The sequence below is a fragment of the Triticum aestivum genome, chromosome 4B (assembly GCF_018294505.1).
Source record: "Triticum aestivum cultivar Chinese Spring chromosome 4B, IWGSC CS RefSeq v2.1, whole genome shotgun sequence".
In the NCBI taxonomy this organism is placed as follows: Eukaryota; Viridiplantae; Streptophyta; class Magnoliopsida; order Poales; family Poaceae; genus Triticum; species Triticum aestivum.
In genome coordinates, this window is record NC_057804.1 from 10,660,062 (window position 1) to 10,674,611 (window position 14,550).

The following is a 14,550-nucleotide window of genomic DNA, read 5'->3' on the forward strand; positions in this document are numbered from 1 at the left end:
TGGAAGTGATTTCCACGATTGATGAACCCCGGGGTGCGTTTACGTGTCGGTCATCAACACTCACAGTTTTGTACGGTTATGGCCCGTTTTGTGGACTATTATTCACTGTTGTGGGGTCCCAGAGTGATTTCCACGATTAACGAACCCCGGGATGCGTTTACATGTCGGTCATCATCACTCACGGTTTTGGCCGATTCTGGCCCGTTTCGTAGACAATTACTCACCGTTTTGGGATCCCAAATCGATTTCCATGGTTGTGGAACCCCAAGGTGCGCTTACGTGTCAGTCGTCAACACTCATAGTTTGGGCCGATTCTGGCCCGTTTCTTGGACTATTACTCACTGTTTTGGGGTCTCGGAGTGATTTCCATGATTGACGAAGCCTGGGGTCCGTTCACGTGTCGGTCATCAACACTCACAGTTTCGGCCGATTCTGGCCCGTTTCATGGACAATTACTCACTGTTTTGCGGTCCCAGAGTGATTCCACGATTAATAAACCCCGGGATGCCTTTACGTGTCGGTCATCACCACTAACAGTTTTGCCAAATTCTGACCCGTTTCGTGGACAATTACTCACCGTTTTTGGGTCCCGAAGTGATTTACATAGTTGTTGAAACCCAAGGTGCGCTTACGTGTCCATCATGAACACTCACAGTTTGGGCAGATTCTGGCCTGTTTCCTGGACTATTACTCACCATTTTGTGGTCCCAAAGCAATTTCTATGGTTGTCGAACCCCAAGGTCTGTTTACGTGTTGGTCGTCAAGACTCATAGTTTGGGCTGATTCTGGCCCGTTTCTTCGACCATTACTCACTATTTGGGTCCGGAAGTGATTTCCACGATTGATGAACCCAGGGTGCATTTACGTGTCGGTCATCAACACTCACAGTTTTGTATGATTATGGCCCGTTTAGTGGACTATTATTCACTGTTTTGGGGTCCCAGAGTGATTTCCACGATTAGCGAACCCCGGGAGGCGTTTACATGTCGGTCATCATCACTCACGGTTTTGGCCGATTCTGGCCCGTTTCATGGACAATTATGCACCGTTTTGGGATCCCAAATCGATTTCCATGGTTGGGGAACCCCAAGGTGCGCTTACATGGCGGTCATCAACACTCACAGTTTGGGACGATTCTGGCCCGTTTCTTGGACAATTACTCATTGTTTTGGGGTCTCAGATTGATTTCCATGATTGACGAAGCCTGGGGTGCGTTTACGTGTCGGTCATCAGCACTCACAGTTTTGGCCGATTCTGGCCTGTTTCCTGGACTATTACTCACCATTTTGTGGTCCCAAAGCAATTATTATGGTTGTCGAACCCCAAGGTCTGTTTACGTGTTGGACGTCAAGACTCGCAGTTTGGGCTGATTCTGGCCCGTTTCTTGGACCATTACTCACTATTTGGGTCTGGAAGTGATTTCCACGATTGATGAACCCCGGGGTGCGTTTACGTGTCGGTCATCAACACTCACAGTTTTGTACGGTTATGGCCCGTTTTGTGGACTATTATTCACTGTTTTGGGGTCCCAGAGTGATTTCCACGATTAACGAACCCCGGGATGCGTTTACATGTCGGTCATCATCACTCACAGTTTTGGCCGATTCTGGCCCGTTTCGTAGACAATTACTCACCGTTTTGGGATCCCAAATCGATTTCCATGGTTGTGGAACCCCAAGGTGCGCTTACGTGTCGGTCGTCAACACTCATAGTTTGGGCCGATTCTGGCCCGTTTCTTGGACTATTACTCACTGTTTTGGGGTCTCGGAGTGATTTCCATGATTGACGAAGCCTGGGGTCCGTTCACGTGTCGGTCATCAACACTCACAGTTTCGGCCAATTCTGGCCCGTTTCATGGACAATTACTCACTGTTTTGCGGTCCCAGAGTGATTTCCACGATTAATGAACCCTGGGATGCGTTTACGTGTCGGTCATCACCACTAACAGTTTTGGCAAATTCTGACCCGTTTCGTGGACTATTACTCAACGTTTTGGGGTCCTGAAGTGATTTACATAGTTGTTGAAACCCAGGGTGCGCTTACGTGTCGATCATGAACACTCACAGTTTGGGCAGATTCTGGCCTATTTCCTGGACTATTACTCACCATTTTGTGGTCCCAAAGCAATTTCTATGGTTGTCGAACCCCAAGGTCTGTTTACGTGTTGGTCGTCAAGACTCATAGTTTGGGCTGATTCTGGCCCGTTTCTTCGACCATTACTCACTATTTGGGTCCGGAAGTGATTTCCACGATTGATGAACCCGGGGTGCATTTACGTGTCGGTCATCAACACTCACAGTTTTGTACGATTATGGCCCGTTTGGTGGACTATTATTCACTGTTTTGGGGTCCCAGAGTGATTTCCACGATTAACGAACCCCGGGAGGCGTTTACATGTCGGTCATCATCACTCACGGTTTTGGCCGATTCTGGCCCGTTTCATGGAGAATTATGCACCGTTTTGGGATCCCAAATCGATTTCCATGGTTGGGGAACCCCAAGGTGCGCTTACATGGCGGTCATCAACACTCATAGTTTGGGACGATTCTGGCCCGTTTCTTGGACAATTACTCATTGTTTTGGGGTCTCAGATTGATTTCCATGATTGACGAAGCCTGGGGTGCGTTTACGTGTCGGTCATCAGCACTCACAGTTTTGGCCGATTCTGGCCTGTTTCCTGGACTATTACTCACCATTTTGTGGTCCCAAAGCAATTATTATGGTTGTCGAACCCCAAGGTCTGTTTACGTGTTGGACGTCAAGACTCGCAGTTTGGGCTGATTCTGGCCCGTTTCTTGGACCATTACTCACTATTTGGGTGTGGAAGTGATTTCCACGATTGATGAACCCCGGGGTGCGTTTACGTGTCGGTCATCAACACTCACAGTTTTGTACGGTTATGGCCCGTTTTGTGGACTATTATTCACTGTTTTGGGGTCCCAGAGTGATTTCCACGATTAACGAACCCCGGGATGCGTTTACATGTCGGTCATCATCACTCACAGTTTTGGCCGATTCTGGCCCGTTTCGTAGACAATTACTCACCGTTTTGGGATCCCAAATCGATTTCCATGGTTGTGGAACCCCAAGGTGCGCTTACGTGTCGGTCGTCAACACTCATAGTTTGGGCCGATTCTGGCCCGCTTCTTGGACTATTACTCACTGTTTTGGGGTCTCGGAGTGATTTCCATGATTGACGAAGCCTGGGGTCCGTTCACGTGTCGGTCATCAACACTCACAGTTTCGGCCGATTCTGGCCCGTTTCATGGACAATTACTCACTGTTTTGCGGTGCCAGAGTGATTTCCACGATTAATGAACCCTGGGATGCGTTTACGTGTCGGTCATCACCACTAACAGTTTTGGCAAATTCTGACCCGTTTCGTGGACTATTACTCAACGTTTTGGGGTCCCGAAGTGATTTACATAGTTGTTGAAACCCAAGGTGCGCCTACGTGTCGATCATGAACACTCACAGTTTGGGCAGATTCTGGCCTATTTCCTGGACTATTACTCACCATTTTGTGGTCCCAAAGCAATTTCTATGGTTGTCGAACCCCGGGGTCTGTTTACGTGTTGGTCGTCAAGACTCATAGTTTGGGCTGATTCTGGCCCGTTTCTTCGACCATTACTCACTATTTGGGTCCGGAAGTGATTTCCACGATTGATGAACCCGGGGTGCATTTACGTGTCGGTCATCAACACTCACAGTTTTGTACGATTATGGCCCGTTTAGTGGACTATTATTCACTGTTTTGGGGTCCCAGAGTGATTTCCATGATTAACGAACCCCGGGAGGCGTTTACATGTCGGTCATCATCACTCATGGTTTTGGCCGATTCTGGCCCGTTTCATGGAGAATTATGCACCGTTTTGGGATCCCAAATCGATTTCCATGGTTGGGGAACCCCAAGGTGCGCTTACATGGCGGTCATCAACACTCATAGTTTGGGACGATTCTGGCCCGTTTCTTGGACAATTACTCATTGTTTTGGGGTCTCAGATTGATTTCCATGATTGACGAAGCCTGGGGTGCGTTTACGTGTCGGTCATCAGCACTCACAGTTTTGGCCGATTCTGGCCTGTTTCCTGGACTATTACTCACCATTTTGTGGTCCCAAAGCAATTATTATGGTTGTCGAACCCCAAGGTCTGTTTACGTGTTGGACGTCAAGACTCGCAGTTTGGGCTGATTCTGGCCCGTTTCTTGGACCATTACTCACTATTTGGGTCTGGAAGTGATTTCCACGATTGATGAACCCCGGGGTGCGTTTACGTGTCGGTCATCAACACTCACAGTTTTGTACGGTTATGGCCCGTTTTGTGGACTATTATTCACTGTTTTGGGGTCCCAGAGTGATTTCCACGATTAACGAACCCCGGGATGCGTTTACATGTCGGTCATCATCACTCACAGTTTTGGCCGATTCTGGCCCGTTTCGTAGACAATTACTCACCGTTTTGGGATCCCAAATCGATTTCCATGGTTGTGGAACCCCAAGGTGCGCTTACGTGTCGGTCGTCAACACTCATAGTTTGGGCCGATTCTGGCCCGCTTCTTGGACTATTACTCACTGTTTTGGGGTCTCGGAGTGATTTCCATGATTGACGAAGCCTGGGGTCCGTTCACGTGTCGGTCATCAACACTCACAGTTTCGGCCGATTCTGGCCCGTTTCATGGATAATTACTCACTGTTTTGCGGTCCCAGAGTGATTTCCACGATTAATGAACCCTGGGATGCGTTTACGTGTCGGTCATCACCACTAACAGTTTTGGCAAATTCTGACCCGTTTCGTGGACTATTACTCAACGTTTTGGGGTCCCGAAGTGATTTACATAGTTGTTGAAACCCAAGGTGCGCTTACGTGTCGATCATGAACACACACAGTTTGGGCAGATTCTGGCCCATTTCTTGGACTATTACTCACTGGTTTGGGGTCCCGGAGTGATTTCCATGATTGACGAACCCCGGGGTGCGTTTACGTATCGGTCATCAACACTCGCGGTTTTTGTCGATTCTTGCCCGTTTCGTGGACTATTACTCACCGTTTTGGGGTCCCAAAGCGATTTCCATGGTTGTCAAACCCCAAGGTGCGCTTACGTGTCCGTCATCAACAATCTCAGTTTGGGCAGATTCTGGCCCCTTTCTTGGACTATTACTGGGTTTTGGTGTCCCGGAGAGATTTCCATAATTGACAAACCCGGGGGTGCGTTTACGTCTTGGTTATCAACACTTACAATTTTGGCCGATTCCCATCCATTTTGTGCCCTATTACTCACCGTTTTGGGGTCCTAGAGCGATTTCCATGATTGACGATCCCCGGGGTGCGCTTACCTGTCCGTCGTCAACACTCATAGTTTTGGCCAACTCTTATCCATTTTGTGGACTATTACTCACCATTTTGGGGTCCCAAAGCGATTTCCATAGTTGTTGAAACCCAAGGTGCGCTTACGTTTCGGTCATCAATACTCACAGTTTTGGCCGATTTTGGCCCGTTTCATGGACAATTACTCACTCTTTTGGGGTCCGAGAGTGAATTCCACGATTAAGGAACCCCGGGGTGCATTTACGTGTCGGTCATCAACACTCACAATTTGGGCCGATTCTGGCCCGTTTCTTGGAATATTACTCACTGTTTTGTGGTCCCGGAGTGATTTCCACGATTGACGAACCCTGGGGTGCGTTTACGTGTCGGTCATCAGCACTCACAGTTTTGGCTGATTCTGGGCTGTTTCCTAGACTATTACTCACCATTTTGTGGTCCCAAAGCAATTGCTAAGGTTGTCGAACCCCAAGGTGTGCTTACGTGTTGGTCGTCAAGACTCGCAGTTTGGGCAATTCTAGCCCGTTTCATGGACCATTACTCACTTTTGGGGTCCCAAAGTGATTTCCACGATTGATGAACCCCAGGGTGCGTTTACTTGTCGGTCATTGAGGGAGTACTGGATTAGGGGGTGTCCGGATAGCCGAACTATCACCGTTGGCCGGACTCCTGGACTATGAAGATACAAGATTGAAGACTTCGTCCCGTGTCCGGATGGGACTTTCCTTGGCGTGGAAGGCAAGCTTGGCGATACGGATATGTAGATCTCCTACCATTGTAACCGACTCTGTGTAACCCTAACCGTATCCGGTGTCTATATAAACCGGAGGGTTTTAGTCCGTGGGACGAACAAGAATCATACCATAGGCTAGCTTCTAGTGTTTAGCCTCTCTGATCTCGTGGTAGATCTACTCTTGTACTACCCATATCATCAATATTAATCAAGCAGGAGTAGGATTTTACCTCCATCGAGAGGGCCCGAACCTGGGTAAAAACATCGTGTCCCTTGTCTCCTGTTACCATCCGCCTAGACGCACAGTTCGGGACCCCCTACCCGAGATCCGCCGGTTTTGACACCGACATTGGTGCTTTCATTGACAGTTCCTATGTGCCGCCACCTTTAGGCCCGATGGCTCCCTCGATCATCAACAACGACGCGGTCCAGGGTGAGACTTTTCTCCCCGGATAGATCTTCGTATCGGCCGGCTTTGCATTGCGGGCCAATTCACTTGCCATCTGGAGCAGATCGAAACCTACGCCCCTGGCCATCAGGTCAGATTTGGGAGTTTGAACTACACGGCTGACATCCGCGGAGACTTGATCTTCGATGGATTCGAGCCACAGCCAAGCGTGCCGCACTGTCTCGATGGGCATGATCTAGCTCTGCCGCCGAACAGTGTCCTGGAGGCCGCACCAGTGTCCGCTCCGACCCTAGCTCGGAGCCGACTTCCCCGATCGAGGATGAGTGGTTGGAAACCGCCTCGAGGGCTACGATCTCTACGGCGATTGATCCGAACATCATCCCTGTCCTTTTCAAAGCCCGTGACTGCGAGGTGCCGGACTCCTCTCCGGACTCCGAACCTCCTGTGCCCCTGCCAATCAAATCCGATTGGGCGCCGGTTATGGAGTTCACTGCCGCAGACATCTTTCAGCACTCGCCCTTCGGAGACATCCTGAATCCACTAAAGTCTCTCTCTTTATCAGGAGAGCCCTGGCCGGACTATGGTCAGGAAGGTTGGGATGCGGACGACGAAGAAATTCAACGCCCACCCACCACCCACTTTGTAGCCACTGTCGATGATTTAACCGACATGCTCGACTTCGACTCCGAAGACATCGACGGTTTGGACGACGATGCGGGAGACGACCAAGAACCAGCGCCTACAGGGCACTGGAAGGCCACCTCGTCATACGACATATACATGGTGGACATCCCAAAAGATGGGAACAGTAATGGAACAGCGGAGGATGACCCCTCCAAGAAACAGCCCAAGCGCCGGCGCCAGCGGCGCCGCTCTAAATCCCACTACAGCAAAAACGGCAATTCCGGCACGGGAGATAATAACACCCCGGACAGTGCCGAAGACAACCCCTCCAGCAGGATTCAGCACAGGAGGAGGGAGAAGCCAGCCCTCATGATAGAGCGACAGACAGAGAGGTAGAGGACGGTAATTATATGCCTCCCTCCGAAGATGAGGCAAAGCCTCGACGACGACGGATTTGTCGTACCTGAGGATCCCGCCGAACAGGAGCGTTTCAAACGCAGGCTTATGGCCGCAGCAAGCAGCCTCAAGAAAAAGCAGCAGCAGGTTAGAGCTGACCAAGACTTGCTAGCTGACAGATGGACTGAAGTCCTTGCAGCCGAAGAGTACGAACTCGAACGCCCCTCCAAAAGCTACCCAAAACGCAAGCTGCTACCCCAATTAGAGGATGAATCACCCAACCCTACATCACCAGCGCATGATGCGGCCGACCGGCCACCTCGTGGCCGCGACAGAGAGGCCTCTAGGCCCTCCACTAAAGCCGCACTCCGGCATCGCTCGAAAAGTACAAAGCTACGGGGAAGTGCGCCAGACTTGCGAGACATATTGGAGGACAAGGCAAGGCAAATAAGATCGATCTACGGATCGCGTGGGCTCCCCACGACGCGTAATGACAACCGTCACACCGGATACAGCAATTCCGGCCGGGCCGAACACAGTAGACAAAGCTCATTTGAGCTGCGTCGTGATATAGCCCAATACAGAGGCGCCGCACACCCACTATGGTTCACAGACGAAGTAATGGATCATCAAATCCCAGAGGGTTTCAAACCCGTAAACATTGAATCATACGACGGCACAATGGATCCTGCGGTTTGGATCGAGGACTATCTCCTTCACATCCACATGGCCCGCGGTGATGATCTACACACCATCAAATACCTCCCACTCAAGCTTAAAGGACCACCTCGGCATTGGCTCAACAGCTTGCCAGCAGAATCAATTGGTTGTTGGGAAGACCTGGAAGCCGCATTCCTTGATAACTTCCAGGGCACATATGTGCGACCACCAGACGCCGATAACCTAAGCCACATAATTCAGCAGCCAGATGAATCGGCCAGACAATTCTGGACACGGTTCTTAACCAAGAAAAATCAAATCGTCAACTGTCTAGATGCAGAGGCCCTTGCAACCTTCAAACATAACATCCGCGACGAGTGGCTCGCCGGCACCTAGGACAGGAAAAGACGAAATCCATGGCGGCCCTCACATCACTCATGACCCGCTTCTGCGCGGGAGAGGACAGCTGGCTAGCTCGCAGTAACAACCTGACCAAAAACCCTGGTAGTTCAGATACCAAGGACAGCAATGGCAGGTCACGTCGCAACAAGCACAAGCGCCGCATTAATGGAGATAATGCTGATGATACGGCAGTCAATGCCGGATTCCGAGGCTCTAAACCCGGTCAGCGGAAAAAGCCGTTCAAAAGAAATACTCAGGGCCCGTCCAATTTGGACCGAATACTCGATCGCTCGTGCCAGATACATGGCACCCCCGAAAGACCAGCCAACCACACCAACAGGGATTGTTGGGTGTTCAAGCAGGCAGGCAAGTTAAATGCCGAACTCAATGACAAGGGGCTGCATAGCGATGACGAGGAGGAGCCCCGGCCGCCGAACAATAGAGGACAGAAGGGCTTTCCCCCACAAGTACGGACGGTGAACATGATATATGCAACCCACATACCCAAAAGGGAGCGGAAGCGTGCACTAAGGGACGTATATGCGATGGAGCCAGTCGCCCCAAAGTTCAACCCGTGGTCCTCCTGCCCGATCACTTTTGATCGAAGGGACCACCCCACTAGCATCCGCCACGGCGGATTCGCCGCATTGGTTCTTGACCCAATCATTGATGGATTTCACCTCACTAGAGTCCTGATGGACGGCGGCAACAGCCTGAACCTGCTTTACCAGGATACAGTGCGCAAAATGGGCATAGACCCCTCAAGGATTAAACCCAGAAAAACGACCTTTAAAGGCGTCATACCAGGTGTGGAGGCCAACTGTACAGGCTCAGTTACACTCGAAGTGGTCTTCGGATCCCCGGATAACTTCCGAAGCGAGGAATTAATCTTCGACATAGTCCTGTTCCTAAGCGGCTATCACGCACTGCTCGGACGAACCACATTTGCAAAGTTCAATGCGGTGCCGCACTACGCATACCTCAAGCTCAAGATGCCAGGCCCTCGAGGAGTAATCACGGTCAATGGAAACACCGAACGCTCTCTCCGAACGGAGGAGCCTACGTCGGCCCTAGCGGCGGAAGTACAAAGCAGCCTCTTAAGGCAATTCTCGAGTTCGACTACTAAATGTCCGGACACCGTCAAGCGCGCCCGGAGTAACCTACAACATGACCGCCTGGCACATTCCGAGCACGCGTAGCAATGCGGCCCCAACCTCAGCCCTCACGAAATTGCAAAGCCAGTACTACACGTACATAACTATGCTCTGGAGATACCATGGGCATAAGGGGAGGGGCACGACCACGGCACGCCCAGAATGCGGCTCAACCGCACCAGGGGCTCCCGATTGTGTCATTCTTTTCCTTTTTCTTTTTTCTTACTTTCAGGACTCCGTTTTCCAGAAGACCTGTCCGGGACTAGAATTGCCGAACTCACGATGCAACAGCCAGGGAAGCAGAAAGCTACGTGGAGTGTCCAGGTGGTCTCTATTACGAGCAGTATACCTGTTTTACATACCATCCCGCAGCTTACCCCTAGAGGGGGACATGTTAAATAGTCCCATTCCTTGCTTATCGCACCATTTGTATCGTTCTGCTTTCATTGCAGTATCTTTTGAATAAACAATACATAGCTTCTGCTTATTATTGCATTCCCTTTTTTCCCATATGTGTTCATCTATGACACGTCGCACCCGTACACTTTGGTACGGCCAATACACCAGGGGCTTAAGTACCCCAAAAATATGGTGTGATAAGTCTGAACACTTTCACAAGTGCGGCACCCCGAACTTATAGCAATATATGCATCGGCTCCGAATCATGTCTTGGGTCAATAGTTGGGTTTGCCCGGCTCCCATGTTTTGGTACCTTAAGTTACGTTATATCGGCTAAGGTAGCGCTGGGAGAACCACTGCGATTGTGCCCCGGTTGAGCTGGGTTGAGCACCTCAGTGGAGAAAGCTAAAACTGACCGTCATGATAGGGCGAGAGTCTGTCGCTGTTCGAGAGGTTTTTTCGGGTCCCTAAAGACTTATGCCGCTTAGAGCGAGGAGTCGGCATTGTCCGGCCAAGGCGTGGATAGCGCCCCGAACTCGGTCTTCCGAATACTAGGGGCTTCGCCGAAATTTAAAATTATAGAATTCTATGGCTAAGTGAGAGTGTTCAAGCACTAAAGTCCGGTTGCCTAGTTCGTTGCATTGAGCGCCTCCCTCAAAGGACCCAAGGATGGGAACAAGAGCGCTCAAGTTTATCCCGAACACCCCAGCACTTGTAGCATGGGGGCTGAAGCCAACGACTTGCCATCTTTCAAATTTGATAAACAGCCGCACAGAAGGTAATATTTTAAATTCACAAGCGTTGCTTAGCGCATATGAACAAGTTTTCATCGCACAGGATAACAAATGCGAGTCTATTAAAAAATTACATCTTTGGAGCATTCACCCGCTATAAGGCGGGCACCCTTTAGGACGCCCTCATAATACATTTCGGGCTTGCGATGCTCCTTGCCCGGTGGTGGTCCGTCCTTCACAAGGTTCTCACCGTCCAGCTTGCCCCAGTGCAGCTTAGCACGGGCAAGGGCACCTTCGATGCAGACGGAGCGCTTGATGACTTCAAACCTTGGACAGGCATCCACCAGCTGCCTTACCAGCCCGAAGTAGCTCCCAGGCATGGATTCCGTAGGCCACAGCCGAACTATAAGGCCCTTCATGGCCTGTTCGGCGAACTTGTGGAGCTCGACCAGCTGCTTCAGCTGGTCGCTCAGGGGCACCGGACGTCCGGCCTCAGCATACTGAGAATAGAACATCTTTTCCATCGAGCTCCCCTCCTCGGCGCGGTAGAACGCGGCAGCATCGGATACACTACGAGGCAAATATCTGCGAACGCTCCTGGAGAGCTCCGGATTCGGGTAAGTAACAGATAATTCACTTTTACATTCTTGCTTTGCATAAAGAATGCCTTACCCGCCGCTATCTTCTTCATCGCCTCAATTTCCTGGAGGGCTTTTTGGGCTTCGGCCTTAGCGGCTTTGGCACTCTCAAGAGCCAAGGCGAGCTCGGTGTCGGTGTCAAAACCGATGGATCTCGGGTAGGGGGTCCTGAATTGTGCGTCTAGGCGGATGGTAACAGGAGACAAGGGACACGATATTTTTACCCAGGTTCGGGCCCTCTCGATGGAGGTAAAACCCTACTCCTGCTTGATTAATATTGATGATATGGGTAGTACAAGAGTAGATCTACCACGAGATCAGAGAGGCTAAACACTAGAAGCTAGCCTATGGTATGATTGTTGTTCGTCCTACGGACTAAAACCCTCCGGTTTATATAGACACCGGATAGGGTTAGGGTTACACAGAGTCGGTTACATTGGTAGGAGATCTACATATCCGTATTGCCAAGCTTGCCCTCCACGCCAAGGAAAATCCCATCCGGACACAGGACGAAGTATTCAATCTTGTATCTTCATAGTCCAGGAGTCCGGCGAACGATGATAGTTCGGCTATCCGGACACCCCCTAGTCCAGGACTCCCTCAGTAGCCCCTGAACCAGGCTTCAATGACGACGAGTCCGGCGCGCATATTGTCTTCGGTATTGCAAGGCGGGTTCCTCCTCCGAATACTTCATAGAAGATTTTGAACACAAGGACAGTGTCCGGCTCTGCAAAATAATTTCCACACAACACCGTAGAGAGAATAATATCTACACAAAATCAATCTGCTGACGTATTCCGCGGCGTGCCATCACGCCACGGCCAAGTCTTTATTCGAATCGTTTTTACCATACCACCTCAGCGCGTTTAGCGAGGCAGTTTCCTTGGCACGTCTTGTCAAAGCAGAGATCGTGTCCCCTTATTCCGGGATTCTCATCAATACGGACGTGGGTAACCCAACCGTGCCCGTTGGCACGCCTCCTCTATCGAAGGCGAGTCCTAATCGGCCACGGGGAGGGCTCTTGGTATTCAACCTCTTTATAATGAGACCAAGGCCCTCTTCTTTTCTTCAATCCCAATCGAATCCGCCCCTCGCTTCGAGTTCCAACACCCAAAGCTCCAGATTTAGGCGCTTCGGACCTCCGAGGATGTCCGGCTCCGACCTGCAAGGCCGGTGGATGCCTTCCTCCGTTACGGAAGAAGACGTGCTAAGGCTGAGAGACGCCAGGTATCTAACTGGCGAAATTTCGCATAGGCTGCCTGCTCCAGGGCAGGTCATTCCCACTCCCGAGCCCGGCGAGAGCGTGGTGTTCGTGTCTCACTTCCTTCGGGGTTTAGGTTTCCTGATGGATCCCTTTGTGCGGGGGCTCATGTTTTATTATGGGCTGGAATTCCATGATTTGAATCCGGAGTCCATCCTCCACATCTCGTCATTCATTGTCGTATGTGAAGCCTTCCTCCATATTACCCCTCACTTTGGATTGTGGCTCAAGACCTTCAAGGTGGAGCCGAAGATGATCGAGGGGCAACAAGCAGAGTGCGGAGGGGCAGTCATAAGCAAGTGTGCTGATGCTCCGTGGCCCGAGGGCTCTTTTTAGGAGGAGCTTGGTTTGTGGCAGCGGGAGTGGTTTTATATCGCCGCTCCCAGGGGCACCAAATGGGTGGCGCTACCCGCCTTCCGCTCAGGTCCACCACAATGGCTGGCATCATGGGTGAACCGGGGGCTCGACTGGGGACCGTCCAAGGACGTTCCTCTGTTGCAGGGCCGTATTCGAGACCTCCAGGAAAGAGAGATCAATCTGGTCGTGGCGGCGCAGGTTATGCTAATTCGGCGCCTTCTGCCCTGCAAACGTCGCCCCCTCCGCCTGTGGGAGTTTAATCCGGAGGGACCACGAGCTCTCCAACATTTTATGGGCGCGACGCCCATGGAGATGTATAAACTGTTCTTTGGATCACAAAAGAAGTGTCCGGACTTGACTGAGGACGCAGGACTAAGCTGCAATCGCCCAGATACTCAAGTAAGTAGTCCTGTAACCGGACAGGCTGTTCATTCATTTATCATATATATGCCCTTTAAGGGAGCCGTTTCTTGAACAGGAGTGGATAGCCAAGGCAAAGTTGATAAGGTGTCCGGCTCCCCTCCCAGAGACCACGCCGCACCCTATGCTGACCAAGATGTTGAAGGTCGCGCCTTTTGAAGAAGGCGAAGGGGGGATCCGGGAAACAACTGCCTCCACGAAGGAGGTTTTCAAGGAAGGAGGAATCGAGGATCCTACCTTCCGAGGGGAGAAGAGGACCGTCTCCGAAGACCCGGAAGCCAAGGCCTCAAAGCGGGGAAAGAAATCTTCGGCGGACAGTCGGCGCTGGGAAATACCCCAGCCATGCTATTTCCCCAAGGGGATCAGCCCTCCAGCGAGCCGTAAGTAAAAAGAAGGGGTCTTGTGAATAAAGGATATCCCTGTATTTATTTCTGAAGATAACCGAAATTGTACCTTGTAGTTCGGATCTCAGCCCTTCTCAGCAGAGCTTGTCTTCGGGGGATCTTCGTCCGGAAATGATGGAGAGCGAAACGCCTCCACCTATCGCGCCTTCATGTGAGGCGGGGGACCCTGAGGTGTCGTCACGGAGAGTTTCCCCGAGTCCGGCGGGGCCGGAAGGTCCGGCGCCAACTGGCGCGCGGTCGGAGGAGCTGAAGGACCTGCTCGGGCGAGTGTCTATCTCAGAAGATCACCGTGCGCTAATGGCTATGGTGATTGAAAGAATTGCATCCGCTGAGAGCGGATTGCACGAAGCCGCCAGAAGTTTACTGACGGGGTTTGAGGTACGAGAAAAAAAAGATGATGTACCTTCTGACAGTTATGCATATAAAATGCGCCCTGTATAGATAGTAGCCCCTGAGACTCGGTATGTTGTCAAAACTGACAGCGTGCCGAGGATCATAATCTCAGTACTAACATGTTGCCTTTCCTATGTAGGTGGCGGGGCGTCCGGTGGCTAGCCTGACTGATGAATTTGCCGAACTAGAGCGGCGTCTTGACGAGGCGGATGCGGACATTGCGCTGGTCAGTAAACGGTTTG